We start from the raw sequence: 13,967 nt of genomic DNA on the forward strand, positions 1-13,967 counted from the left end.
AAAAATGTCTATTAATTCTTCAGTGATGGCAATTTATCATACATTATTTGATTACAGCATTTGATATTGTGAATTTCATTGCGGTAAACAGATCCATTAGAAAACCCCTGAAAATAACACCTTGTTAAAAATTGCTACATGAGAACTTCATTTAGCTGACTGGGAAAACTCTTTGCGTAACTGACTGTGGCAGCTACTCACTCAGCTGCACTGAGTGCAGCGCTGGTAACATCGCCTGTCCAAATTGTCTGACACTTCAGAGGACCCTGTTTTCAGAAATAACTTCAGTCTAACCGTTCAGGCTGAAAATTTCCCTGTCAGCTGTATGCACCAGACTGATCTTTTTTTGGAAGACGGAGATATGATTTGAAGGATAAGGAGACTGGGAGTAAGAAGTGGCCTGACAGGGAGGAATCCTGCATGTAGGAGAGGGGAGGAGGGTGTGTGGGGGTCATATCAGGACATGGACAAGTGATTTCAGAGTTTTTAATCAGATTTCTCTGCCGCTATATTGCTTACTATTTCCAGTTTAAGACTTGCATTGCTGCAGGGGAGGGAAGGTGACAGAGGCACCACAGAGCCTCTGGAGGAGATGGGTAGGACTGGGACATACCTTTCACTTTGAGACGTGCTGGGCTGATCTCCATTGTAGGTCCAAAGGGACAAGGTGGAAAGATTGACCAGGACTTGGGGCCACCTATTGGCACTGGGAAGGATAAGGCTACCCAGAAGCCCTTGTCTTTAAAGATGATGTTGTAAGCAAGGAGGCTGGGACAAGGCACATGGGACAGAGAGATGTGGACTGGGTAGGCTGGCAGAACAGGAGCCGTGACGAGGACCCATAAGGATGAGATTGGGATCGAACAGAGGGGCCAAGGCTGAAGGGGAGCAGGAGGGAGGCCTCCTCCAGATCACACCCTTTGCTTAGCCAGCCTGCCTGTTGCCATTTGTGCACACCACTAGATTCCATAAGGAAAAGCACACCTCCTCCTCTGTGAGTTGTTTTATTTTTTTTTACCTTCTCTCGAAGAGAAGTCTTGTTACTTCTGTTGACCTATTTCCCCAGAGGCTGCTGTAGTTTGTTTATGGGTTTTGTCTTGTTTGTTTTACGTTTCCAAATATGTCATGTGGGTCTGGAGGTTTGCCATCCCTCAACATTAAAAACAACATAGCATAATCACTGTCTCTAAGACACATGGGATTCAATTAAAAATTGCGACATAAAGGGTTTGGATGGGTTGTTGTTATATTTCTTTTCCCTTCCATTTCTGACCCTTTAGGATACTTTCAGGTGATGTTGTCAAGAGCCCTTTTGCATTAGGAGGCCTAGGCGTTTCTTCAACCATCAGATTTCAGACTTTTGCATACTGTCTGGAAAGAATCTGAGGTTCTACCAGATACACCACTAGCTCGGCAGCATGGGAGAAGAAAAGTCTCTAAGGAAGAGGTGTGTCCTTTGATATGAAGGCAAGGGTGTAAGAGAAGTATCTACCTTAAACCAAGAACATCATGCCTGAATATTACATTACATGCAGGAAAAAGGTGTTAGAGGATGACCTGGGTGCTGCACTACTTTTTGTGGGCTAGGAAGGGCTTCCACCAGCAGACAACAAAGTACCACAGTCTTACAACAAAATCACAGCCACTGGCAACCCCGAATCTGGCTCAACTGATGATGACATGTCTGCTTGTTGTTTAACTTTACAGCACATCTGTTCCTTTTAATGATATTATCCATCTCCTTAGGCAAAACAGTCACCTTCATGATTATAGGTTTATGCTATTCAAATCAAAGCAAAAAGAAAAAAATGCATAATGACTTATTGCTTTCTAAATCGAATGCTGACCTAAGCTCACAAGTAAGTATGATGGTAATGTATTTTCCATAACCCTAAAAGTCACTGAATCTCCTTACATCTGCAATAATAAGCTACTGAATATTATTTAATTACCCATTTGCTCTAGGCAGTGTTACCAGCATTTGTGGTTAGATCTGAGTGGCTCAGGCTGATTATATTCCCTTTCTAGGTCTGCTGATTTCTGGGCTTCTCAGTACTACAGCAACCAGCAAATAAAATGAAATATGAAAGAAATCCAGAAAAATATTTATAAAGAAATCAATTTGGTTGAAGTTATCAGGATTGATTGGTTGATGAGAAACAACACTGAGAAGGAAACATATCTGGCTTTCCTAGAGAGAAGAAAGGTGGCCCAGTGATGAATATGCTCATGTGGGTTCAACTTGGTGACCTTGGACAAATTATTAGGGCATCATTCAGATGGAAAATTCCACAGTCCTTATGCCCATGAAAGTGTTTTGTTTGGATAGAGTCTTTTGAGGCTAAATACAGCTTTTATGAAACTCTCGACCCAAGGACAGTAGTAGAATTTGGGCTATGTCAAGATGGCATCTTGACTCTGTTTCTCACCAAAAAAACCCCAACCAAAACCCAGCACTTCCCAACTGTCCTTGGCAATGTGAAGGTAATGCTATCAGATTTATGTAAATTCACTATGTGAGTGGGAGCCAGGAGTGAACAGGAAATAGTAAACCCCAGAACAGACAGAGAGCAATGAAAACCTGGGGAAATATGGTTGCATTTTACCCAGGGACACCTACACCTGAAAAGAGAAAGACTAGCTGGGGCTTAAGTATGAAAGAGGCCTAGCTGAGAACTGGGTGACATTGATGGCAGCTGGGTGATGATTCAATACAACACAATACAATAATACAATAGCAAATTCTGTTAGTCCTCAGATGAGGAAAGTATTTGTTCTTGTGCCTGATTATAAATACATACAATCATATTGAATTAATTGGGACAATCTAAGTGCGTGACTAACCCTAGCTCTTAACTAATAAGTTTAATGAGCTCAATCCCCATATCTTTAAGCTTTTAGAACTGGTTAAATAGTGTGGAAAGCCAATGGATTCTCAGGAACAGAATATAAAAATTGCCAATATGTTGGATAATAGTCAAGAAGAAAATCTTATGCAGGGATTTTACAGAGGAGAGGAAAAGGTCAGGCAATATTTTTACTTTTCTGTTACCTGCATTTGATTTTGCATAAATGCTGTGTGATTTCATGCATAAATCATTTAATGGCCTATTTTGTTTTGCTTTTTGTTTTGGAGGATTTTTTTTTCTTTCATAGTAGAAAACACAACGTGAACAGCAATAATATAAATATATATTTTGCATGTCTAATGAATATTTTAGGACAAATATTAACTGGCCAATTTTCATGTATGCTTGAACTGGATTTAACCTGACTAGAAAGACTCAAACAAGCAACAGTTAATACTGTTTCTACAGTCACTGATGTAGCAATAATAGTAGTTGTACACCACCATGCTGAAAATCAACTCCCTTTATGTCCAAACAATAGCGTGAATCGCAGAATTCTGACCTTGATATACAAATGTGATCACATAGTAATTATAGCTCTTGTGCTTTCTGTATAAACAGACTGCTTCATCTAGAAATGCTGTAGGGCACTGCTTCATTCTGCAATTTACAGCTAATGACTGAGCAGAAAGCTTTTATATCATAAGACGTTTTAAAATAGAGCAGGTAGAAAAAAATCTTATTTCCTGGAAAAGAAAAACTTAAGCTGGTTATTTGAACTACAGGGAATCAAGTCACTGCTCTATCTATATTCTGTTGAAAAGCCTATCTTACAAATTTAAAGATTGTCTTCAAAATCACACTTTGCAAAGGCTATTGAAGCTATTTCCATGGGATAACTGGCATGTTCTTGAACAACTGTGAGATTAAAGAAAATGTCTTTCATTTCATGCCAAAATCTGCTGTAGGTTTGTTCTGTTTGTGTCTATGTTGGTATCATCCAAACAGGGCATAACAAACATGTTCTTTGGTTTCACCCTAATCCATGATTTGGAAAACACATTTAGGATGTGGTCTAACAAACTCCAGCAAAGCAAATCTGAGGATATTTGTCTGTGGACAAGTCACCTTAGATTTGATTTTAGTATGTCCTAAGTAACAGAAGCTCCATCCTGACCTCATTAGCTGTATGTGTTTTCAGTGCTTCCATAAAAATGCACCAAGAAAATACTAGCACGCTTATACGCATGGGCTAAATTTTGAATGATGTAATAATGGAAAAGCCATCACTGAATTGCACTAACCAAGGCAGTATATGTATGTGTTTGTTAAATAGTCTGGTTTACCCTCGATGCCCATCAATAGCTGTCATTACAAGAGGACTTGAGCAGGTTCTTAGGAGTTGCTGTAATTAACCTTTGGGAATCCAAAGGCAAAATGCATTGCATGGTCACTGCCTGGTCTGAGCGTTCAAGGCAGGGAAAGGCAATACTCAGCAAAAACCACAGAGGCTGGCGACCACCAGCACTGGATTTCTTGTCACAACATCTACGACTTGTCTTTCTGTTTCGTCTCACCTTGTGCACTGGTACCTACCTTAGGGGATGGTCAGACCGCTGCGTGCTGCCTGCCTGCTCTGCTCAGGGTTTAAAACTGCCCCATTCATTTTCTGCTCCCTTTATCAGCAAAAATTCTGTTTCCCTTACAAGTTGCTGATTACAGTATTGAACCCAGCATAGAGCCCAGGAGTGACCCTGAAGAGCTGACTGGCAGCCTCTTGATGATGTGTCCCTATTTATAATGGTTCCTGAGAACTATCACTTGCTAAGCTTTTAATCTATTAAATAACTACAGTGATGACTTTAGGTAACTCTGATTTCTTAATCAAAATGTTGTTTGGTGCCAGAAGTTTTACTGAAGTTCGTAAGTATTACATCAATAGTATTGATTTTTTTTTCAGGAAAATGTAAAACCTCAAAAAATATCAAGATAGCTTTCTTGAAATAAAATATATCTTCCTTAATTCCATCCTGATTGGCATGACTTGCATTACTTTTCACTGGTTCTTTATGAATAGTGCCTGGAACTAGCCCTTCCAGTGTTTTTCATGGGATTGATGTTAGTCTGAGTGTGTAATTAATCCTCAGGTCATTCCACTGAACTTTTAAATATATTGGCAAAGTATGAGCTTTCTTCCATTCATCTTGAAATACCCATGCGTTTGAATATGTATGGACAATCAACTTAAAAATTCAGATAGTTTCTTGGGCAGTATTCTTAGAAATAACAGCTGATTTAAAATAATCTAGTTTTAGGAGATGGCATTACTCTTAGAAAGGAAATTAATTCTCCACCCTCATCTATTGATATGATCCTTACATGATTATGAAGTAATCATGGTAGGACTTTTGGGCTGTGCAAGTGCTATGGAAGAGTTGCACCGAACATCTTGATTCTGGTTTAGGAATTCATACTGCAAAACATGATAATTCTAAGACTGAACAGTTTTATAATATACCAATACTGTTGGTGTATGATGTTACAACACATTGCTATAGAGGGCCAGGGGGCTTAAGCATACTTGTTTGGTAATTTTCTGCAGTCTCATTCAAAGGTGAATTTTCTTTAAAACTCAGATATATGACAAAGAGATTTGTGTAAGTATTTAGACTGAAGGACTCTCTAGTCTTTGAAGCCTGTCTTTTGTTATTTGTCTAAGAGCTTCAGGATGATGGCATTGTGACTTAAATCTCCTTGTATCCACTTAAGAGTGACCTTTTTATCACTTCTGACTGCATCCATCGGCTTTTTCTTGGGCTCAGGGAAGAATTTTCATTTTGTGGAGGCAGCAGCTAACCAGAGTGTCTGCTGCCCGGCTTCAGACCTCCGGAAAGCTTTCACTGATCTTGTCAAATGCATTTTTTTATACTTGATGACAAGGCTGCCATTCACAGTCCAAGATTTTGAGTTAGTTACACTTCTGAAGACTGTGAGGGTCTAATTACACATGAGAGTGTTTCCCACCATCTTTGTAAGGTTAGTCACTGCTTAATTATTTTCTCAGTATGTAGTCTATGGCAAAATATCCTGCACACTCTATATGGATAATAGATTAAGAATATAATCTGAATGCAACATCAAGTTCTCTTGTCATTGCCCCCACTCATTCTCAATAGCCACTGATTGTAGGCTGAATTCAATAGAAATCATTTGCTGAACGTATTTTTAGGAAGAAGTCATTATAAAAATTAGTAACTAAACCTGTTGTAGCCGTGTTGGACATCAGCTTGCCTCCGCATGAAAAGTCTGGTTCATATGAACTTTCCGTGTCCTTCCTACAGCAGGTTTTCTACTCTGTGTCAGCAGCTCTCAAGCAAAGCAAGTGGCACACCTCCTGCTTCTAGCCCTTATTGATAAGTCAGGCACTAATAAGATCTTGCTTTGTCCTTGTGTCTGAACACCTCACAGAAGCTAATGAATATATCTCATATATATTCGTAGGATGACTATATATCCTTGTGATCAAAGCCTGGCTCTGTACTTGAGACCCCAGACTGAAGATGAGCACATCAGGCTCCAGTTCGTGGCTTCTGCCACAATGTCCTCATCTTCAGTCTGATGTCTCAAGTGCAGAGCCAGTCTTTGATCACAAGGATGACTCCATGGTGCCTTCTGCCAACCCCTCTTGTCTTGGTACTGCGCTGCCCTTCAAAGTGCTGTTTTTCATGCCTTCCCCTTCGATGTGCACCGAGCAGTACCACTCTCCTACTTAGCAGCCCTGTGTAAATGTCACAGATTTTGGCTGATATAATACTGCTAGCAGTATATAATACATTGTGTCCTTCAGCAGAGTGCAGAATGATCCAAGCATCTATACAGAATATCCCAAAATACCAGGCACACAGAAACCTCAGTACAGGAACACAAAGACGTTCCTAAATATTCTCTTTTTTTTTGTTCTTCTTCTCTGTATCTAACCCTACAGTGAGTCATGCCCAGATCCATGACCATGCTTTTTGAAATCATATGTACTATCTACGTGGAAGAATTAGCTGAACTGAAAATAAGTGACAGAACAGAGCCTTTAAAACTTGATCCAGACTCAGTCCATGTAAATGGGATTCTTTGCATCCACTTCAGTCAGTTCTGACTCAACTTTTAGACTGTAAAAGTGGGATGTATCTGACAAAGTGTCTTTGCCTGTGTTCTTCATCCTGGCTCCATTTATTGTTACTGATGATACAGTCAATACAGACAACTGAAACTAAGTTGCAGCTCACCTCATCCTACTAAAGTAGATGTTTAAAACAGAGATACTAAAGTAGATGTCTACAGAGGTCAGACAAATCACAGCCTAAACTGCCTCTTTCATTCTACTGACTGAAAGAGTGAGAGTAGGGTGCTGAGCCCAGAGGCAGGCACCTACCCCAAAGGTACGGCATGCCCTAAGTGCGTTGTGGGTAGATACGAAATCACACCTCTCATTCTACATTCAAGAAGAGGTTCCAGGACGAAGAAAAGAAATTTTTAAAAATGAAAGATTTAGTGGAAATCCCCAGGAAAAAAATACCAATTGGTGCACTACTATGGATGCTGACATACTTTCCGCTGGCAATCTAATGGGAAGTTGTAATGATCTTCAAATTTTCTTGGACAGAAGAAGTTACACAAATAAAATACAATAAAATTATATGTTGTAACATAAGTTTTACATTTTTACCAAGAGAAAAATGATGCAGCTGAAAAATAATATCCTTTTTTCAGTTTCGTTTGTATTAGTTTCCTGATCAAGCTCACATGACGGTACTTGGACTGCCCTTCTTGGTAACAGCATGAATTTATACCAAGACAGAAGCAATCAAATCATACAGTTTTCAAAAAGGTGGGAAATCATTGAGACTGAGTGTTAAGAATACTGAATATCTCACACAAATACACTCTCTAAACATCTCCTATTAGTTAATAAATCACTTCATAAATAAATTACTTTTACCAGTGTATTCATTAGTTAAACTGGCTAATGAGTTGCTAATATCTCGGCAAGTGACAGCGAGATGACTATGTGGGATGTACTTAGGTGTCGTTGGCTCACGTTACAGAAAGTAGAGATGTGCCTGCTGGGAGTCTTGAGGTTTCTTCTGCCCTTCTGCAGCTGTGGAGCTGAGCTGCCTGCTCAGTGAATACTTGCCAAGTGCCAATGTTAAAAAAGGAGATGAAAAAAAGAAAGAGAAAGACAACTATTTCAAGGGGCAATTATCTAAATAGGCTGGAGAAACCTGGGATGACTAAGCCCCCAATCTCTGGAGAATTTGTTCTGCGCACTTAGATGAATTTTAAAATGGTATTGCATTCTCGGTTTTAATAACATAACCTTGCTCTTCTTCTTCTGGCTCTAGGCAACTGTTGTTAAGTCCATTTTTTACAAATGCCTAAGGAAACTGAGTTAATAAGTCAAAGTCACTAAACCCACTGCTGCAGAGCTTCCAGGTGCCTGAGAGCAGGAGAGAAGGCTGGTGTGTGTGTTACCTTCAGCATTGCGCCTACTGAGGTGGGCCTTTTTATCTGTCATGTTAGCGATCTGTTTCACTTTCAGTTCAGCAAATAAAATTAATTAAAGGGGGAAAAGGTTTTGGTACCTCAAGCACTGATCAGTGGTGATTTGTGCAGCTTTGGTTTCCTTCCTCTGATATATTCATGAACGAGTCTGGATCTTGACAGAACAAGAGACATCTCTGATTAAAAAAACCACAAACAGTAGCAGGAAATGTCAGTCCCCATCACTGGTTTACAGTTTTAAGTTGGTTTATTTGGTGAACAGTGCTAGAAGCGCAAAATGTTCTGCTGCTTGAGGTTGGAGTCACAGGCAAATCTGGCACTGAAACACAAAACCAAGTGTAGGGTTTGAGTACCTTAGTCCCTGGGAAAATTCAAAAGCCTGAGTCAGCTGCCCATATGTCTCTTAGGCCAACATCTGGAAGACTGGAGACTTAAAAGTGGGTTCACAGAAGAAGACACAGTAAGAAGGAGGCACCTAAACAACCTAACAAGGAACAGTCTTTGCTTCAGTCTTTATTGGTAAGGCAGGCCCTCGGGGATCTCAGCCCTCGGAGGAGAGAGAGAAGATCTGGAGAAAGGAAGAGTTTCCCTTGGCTGAGGAGGATTGGGTCAGAGATCATTTAGGCAAACTGGATCCTCACAAATCCATGGGCTCTGATGGGATGCACCCACAAGTGCTGAGGGAGCTGGTGGATGTTCTTGATACTCTCCGTCATCTTTGAAAGGTCATGGAGGACAGGAGAGGTGCCCAAGGACTGGAGGAGAGCAAATGTCACTCCAGTCTTCACGAAGGGCAAGAAGGAGGACCCGGGAAACTATAGGCCAGTCAGCCTCACCTCCATCCCTGGAAAGTGACGGAGCAGTTCATCCTGGAGGTCATCTCCAGGCATGTAGAGGACAAGAAGGTTATCAGAAACAGTCAGCGTGGATTCACTGAGGGGAGGTCATGCTTGTCCAACCTGATAGTCTTCTATGATGGCATGACTGGGTCAATGAAGGGAGAGCAGTGGATGTTGTTTACCTCGACTTCAGTAAGGCATTTGACACTGTCTCCCATAACATCCTCATAGGTAAACTAAGGAAGTGTGGGTTGGATGAGAGGACAGTGCTGTGGATTGAGAACTGGCTGAACAACAGAGCTCAGAGGGTCGTGATCAACAGGGCAGAGTCTGGTTGGAGGCCTGTAACCAGTGGTGTTCCCCAGGGGTCTGTGCTGGGTCCAGTCCTGTTCAACGTATTCATTGACGACCTGGATGATGGGACAGAGTGTAACCTCAGCAAGTTTGCTGATGATCCCAAGCTGGGAGGAGTGGCTGATACACCAGAAGGCTGGGCTGCCACCCAGCGAGACCTGGACAGGCTGGAGAGCTGGGCCGAGGGGAACCTCATGAAATTCAACAAGAACAAGTGCAAGGTCCTGCACCTGGCGAGGAACAACCCCATGCACCAGTAGATATTCGGGGATGACCTGCTGGAAAGCAGCTCTACTGAGGAGGACCTGGGAGTGCTGGTGGACAGCAAGTTGACCCTGACCCAGCAATGTGCCCTTGTGACCAAGAAGGCCAACGGTATCCTGGGGCGCATTAAAAGGAGTGTGGCCAGCAGATCGAGGGAGGTTATCCTCCCCCTCTACTCTGCCCTAGTGAGAGCACATTTGGAGTGCTGAGTCCAGTTCTGGGGTCCCCAGTTCAAGAAAGACAGGGAACTACTGGAGAGAGTCCAGTGGAGAGCTATGAAGATGATCAGGGGACTGGAGTGTCTCTTTTATGAGGGAAGGCTGAGAGACCTGGGTTTGCTTAGCCTGGAAAAGACTGAGGAGGGTTCTTATCAATGCTTATAAATATCTTAAAGGGTGGGTGTCAAGGGGATGAGGCCGAGCTCTTTTCTGTGGTGCCCAGTGACAGGCCAAGGGGCAATGGGCACAAGTTGGAACACAGGAAGTTCCACATCAATATGAGGAAAAACTTCTTTCCTGTGAGGGTGCCAGAGCAGTGGCACAGGCTGCCCAGGGAGGCTGTGGAGTCCCTTCCCTGGAGACATTCAAACCCCTCCTGGACATGTTCCTGTGCCCCTGCTCTGGGTGTGCCTGCTCAAGCAGGGGGGTTGGAGAAGATGATCTCCAGAGGTCCCTTCCAACCCCTGCCATTCTGTGATTCTGTGAACACGCAAGGTGCAGCTGGGCTTTGATCCCAGCCTTTGAGAATTCAGGGGTATCTGTCTCTGTAGCAGACCTGTTATCATGAATCTGCCCCTGGAGGTGGGAACTGATGTTAGCCCTTCATATCTTGTAAAAATGTGATGCCTTCTGTATCACTTGAGCAGTTAATGGCATTGTGTGTTGGGGATGCTCCATGATTAGTTCCCTTTTCTGCCTGAGTGGGAGCAGGAATTCCAGCCAGCACCTGTCCTCTCCTGCAGGCCCCTAAGACCACTTCTGCAAGGCCTAGGAATTGTTGGTAGTTACAAAACAATCAAGGTAAATCTTCCTTTGTGAAAACCAAAACCAAAACCATAGAGAACTGTGAATCTAACTCTGATTTTTTTTCCAGAGAACATTTGATCCAATTTAGTTCAGTAAGTCCCATTCCAGTCATTAATCTCCAGCCAAATTTTGTTTTTTATTTTATTGCACATTATGATTTACTGCACAGCTCTCTGTTCATTATTACTTAGAGAACCAGTTGCTCAGCTCCTCTTTCTCTTGATCTCCTGATCAGGGAAAAACTGCACAGATGTGAACAGAAGTAAGACTCCTCTGAGAGAACTCTTCCCCAATTAAAAATAGTGTCTGTGAGGGAAATTATGATCTTGCAGATAGCTTCTGCTTCTAAGGAAGGCTACATTAACAGCACAAATGAGGCCAGGTTGCCTTACATCAGGTCTACTGTTTGCTGCAAAAACAGTGCAGTTACTGACACAATTAATATTGCACAAATATCGTGGGAGGGCTTACAAATGTTGAAATCCCACATATGTATCCTTCAGTACTTAGAAGAACCTGATCTGACCAGTGCATTCTAGAATGCACCTACTTCCTTTTTGGGAAACAAATATCTTGTTTGGTTTTGTCATGCACAGGAAAGGACAAAGCAGAAACATATTTTCTTGTGATAACTACTGCCGAATCCAGAGGGTGTTGCCAGTGTTCATGCAGATGCTGCCTGGCCACCGTGGTCCTTCCTCCTCCCTTGTGTTGTCTGTGGGAACCAGAACAAAGCCTGCTGCTGTTTGCATCTCGGGTAGGAGCTGGATGAGATTGTTCAGTTCTGGAGTTTGTGACCACCACTCATCTCCTGCTAAACCTGGTAAACTAATACACATTGCAGAGGGCTGAAGGTGCTAAGAAGCAAAAGTACTAAGTGGGCCTTTCTGGGGATCTGACTTTCTTTCCCATCCAAGTTCACTTTCTGGAGGGAGACCAGTATCTTTCTCCAAGACACAAATTGACTTGTCTTCAACAGTCTGGCCCAGCTGATGATTTCTATTTAGAAAGGCCCTTGAATTATAAAAACGAATGTTCCACAGCTCAGGACTGAGATACATTGTCTTGCACTTGGAAAATCAAGAGGAAGTGCTGAACTCTTGTCTACCGAAACCCAAATTAGTGGACTGAAATAACAGACCTCACTTTCAAAAGGACATTGAAATAATATATCCAGGACTTTGGTATGAGCTGAGGCTCTGGATTTCAGGCAACCAGCTTTTGAAAATTACTGATTTAAGCTTTTATCTACAATGGCCAGCTTTAGCAAACAGGGTCCTCTCCTGGTATTGCTTTTCTAAGCAAAACATTGCCACTGTGCTAGCAGCCAGCTCTAGTATGCAAGCAATACTGATGTCAGGATATTATTATCCCCAGGAAACACTTTTCACATTAACATGGTGGTCTAATGGCCTGTGATATTGCAAGAAGGTATTTCTTCCACAGAGAGAGAATTTAAGTACTGGGATAAATAACAACAGGTGTCTTTCACCTAACTGTTATTGCTCCTAAAGCCACGCTGGCACATGCAGGTTTGCATGGACACCAAGAGGACTTGGGAGAGCTGAAACCCCACATGGGCAGCCTGAAGGGCAAATGCCTGTGGAAGCTTTTCCCTCAGGTTGTGGTGAGCACAGTGCTGCACTCCTGTGGAAACTCTGTTTTTGTCTCACAGCAGTTGTGGCTTTTCCCTTGGGGAGGAGTTAATCAGAGGCTACAAACTGTTTTTTTCTTATAGCCATCTGCCCATTTTCACAAAATGTGTAGGATCACTTACGACCTCTGTTCCTCCATCTGTCTTGGTTGTAGGGGGTTCAAAGTCCTGGGGGGACACATGCACACACAGTGCAATTGCCTCAGCCTCAATCATAGAGACCAGGCTACAAATATTGCAGAGCTCTCAGTAGCACGTTATTTAGACTCCACTTAAATGATCTAAATTTCCATGATATTTTTTCTCCTAGGATGTAAATCACTAGACGAGTAAAATTCCTTTCATTAATAAGGTGCCCTTCAGCATCCAGAACCATGAAAAAGTGTTGTCTAACACTTCTAGTTTTCCTTTCGGTCAGGCTAAACCTGATCTCACCGGTTGGGGTCATGTCCCCTCTTGTGCCTGACCTGCCTAATGGTGCAAATCTATTGTAGGAGTTCACCTGTAAGTCTAACTCTCTTGTTTAATTTGTAGCAATTGGAGGACTTGGCTTAGGAAACTGCTAAATGATTCACAGGACATGGGCCTATTGCAGATCCCAGCCTTGAGAAGGAGCTGCTTAGGCCCTTCTGACTGTCTGGGAAATGAAACAGTCTTAAAATGGGCAGAATTAGTGTTAGAAATGATCGTTGGGGCAAGGAGGTTTCTGGCTGAAGAGGAACCTTACAGCCAGGCTGTTCTCTGCGCTTGAAGGCAATGGAAGGGACAGACGGTAGGAGTTTATGACACACCATGTTCATACATGTATATACTACCCTATAGGGAGAGCTGCGTAATTACTGTTCTGAGCTTCCTAGGAACTCTGGGAAGAAAAACATAAATCGAAACAGTCAAGCAATTTCTCTAATACAGACCAGGTGCCAGGTAGGCTGTCGTATGGCTCCAGCATACAGGAGCAAAACATGACTTACAATCCCCTTTTTATCCTTGTTCCTGCTGCTACTGACACCCTTTAAGTCTAATATTCTCAATAGTAAGGAAATTTGTTTCAACTGAGCCAAATCCCATTAGTCTGTCTAGGTGGTGAGAACAAACACCACCTATAGATCATCTTGGGTCAGAAGTAGAATTTTAACCCCATCCTGGTAAACATGTGAACATGAAAGCTCCTTTTCAACCACAACTTCATAAACACAGAAAATAAAAATGATAAAGTTTAAATGACTCGTGAGATCTGGGATTCTGGCTAAGACCTATCTTACCATTGATTAAATCGGGAGTCAGATTGTGACGTTAATTTAGGACAATTGTAAGGTCAGAATTATACCCCGCTGGTTGATAATAATTTTAAAGCTTGACATTTAATGTAGAATTATGGTACCCATTAGTTTTAATACAATAGCTTCAGAAATTATTCTACGAAGGT

The 13,967-nt window shown here is 42.1% G+C and overlaps 1 protein-coding gene across 6 annotated transcripts in view; it reads right to left on the reverse strand.

The window, feature by feature from the left end:
• The window catches only part of ASAP1 (ArfGAP with SH3 domain, ankyrin repeat and PH domain 1), a 161,226-nt gene that overhangs the window by 140,364 nt on the left and 6,895 nt on the right, over nt 1–13,967 (reverse strand). The gene's annotated exons all lie outside the window — the stretch shown is intronic.

The sequence above is a fragment of the Phalacrocorax aristotelis genome, chromosome 2, assembly GCF_949628215.1.
Source record: "Phalacrocorax aristotelis chromosome 2, bGulAri2.1, whole genome shotgun sequence".
Classification (NCBI taxonomy): Eukaryota; Metazoa; Chordata; class Aves; order Suliformes; family Phalacrocoracidae; genus Phalacrocorax; species Phalacrocorax aristotelis.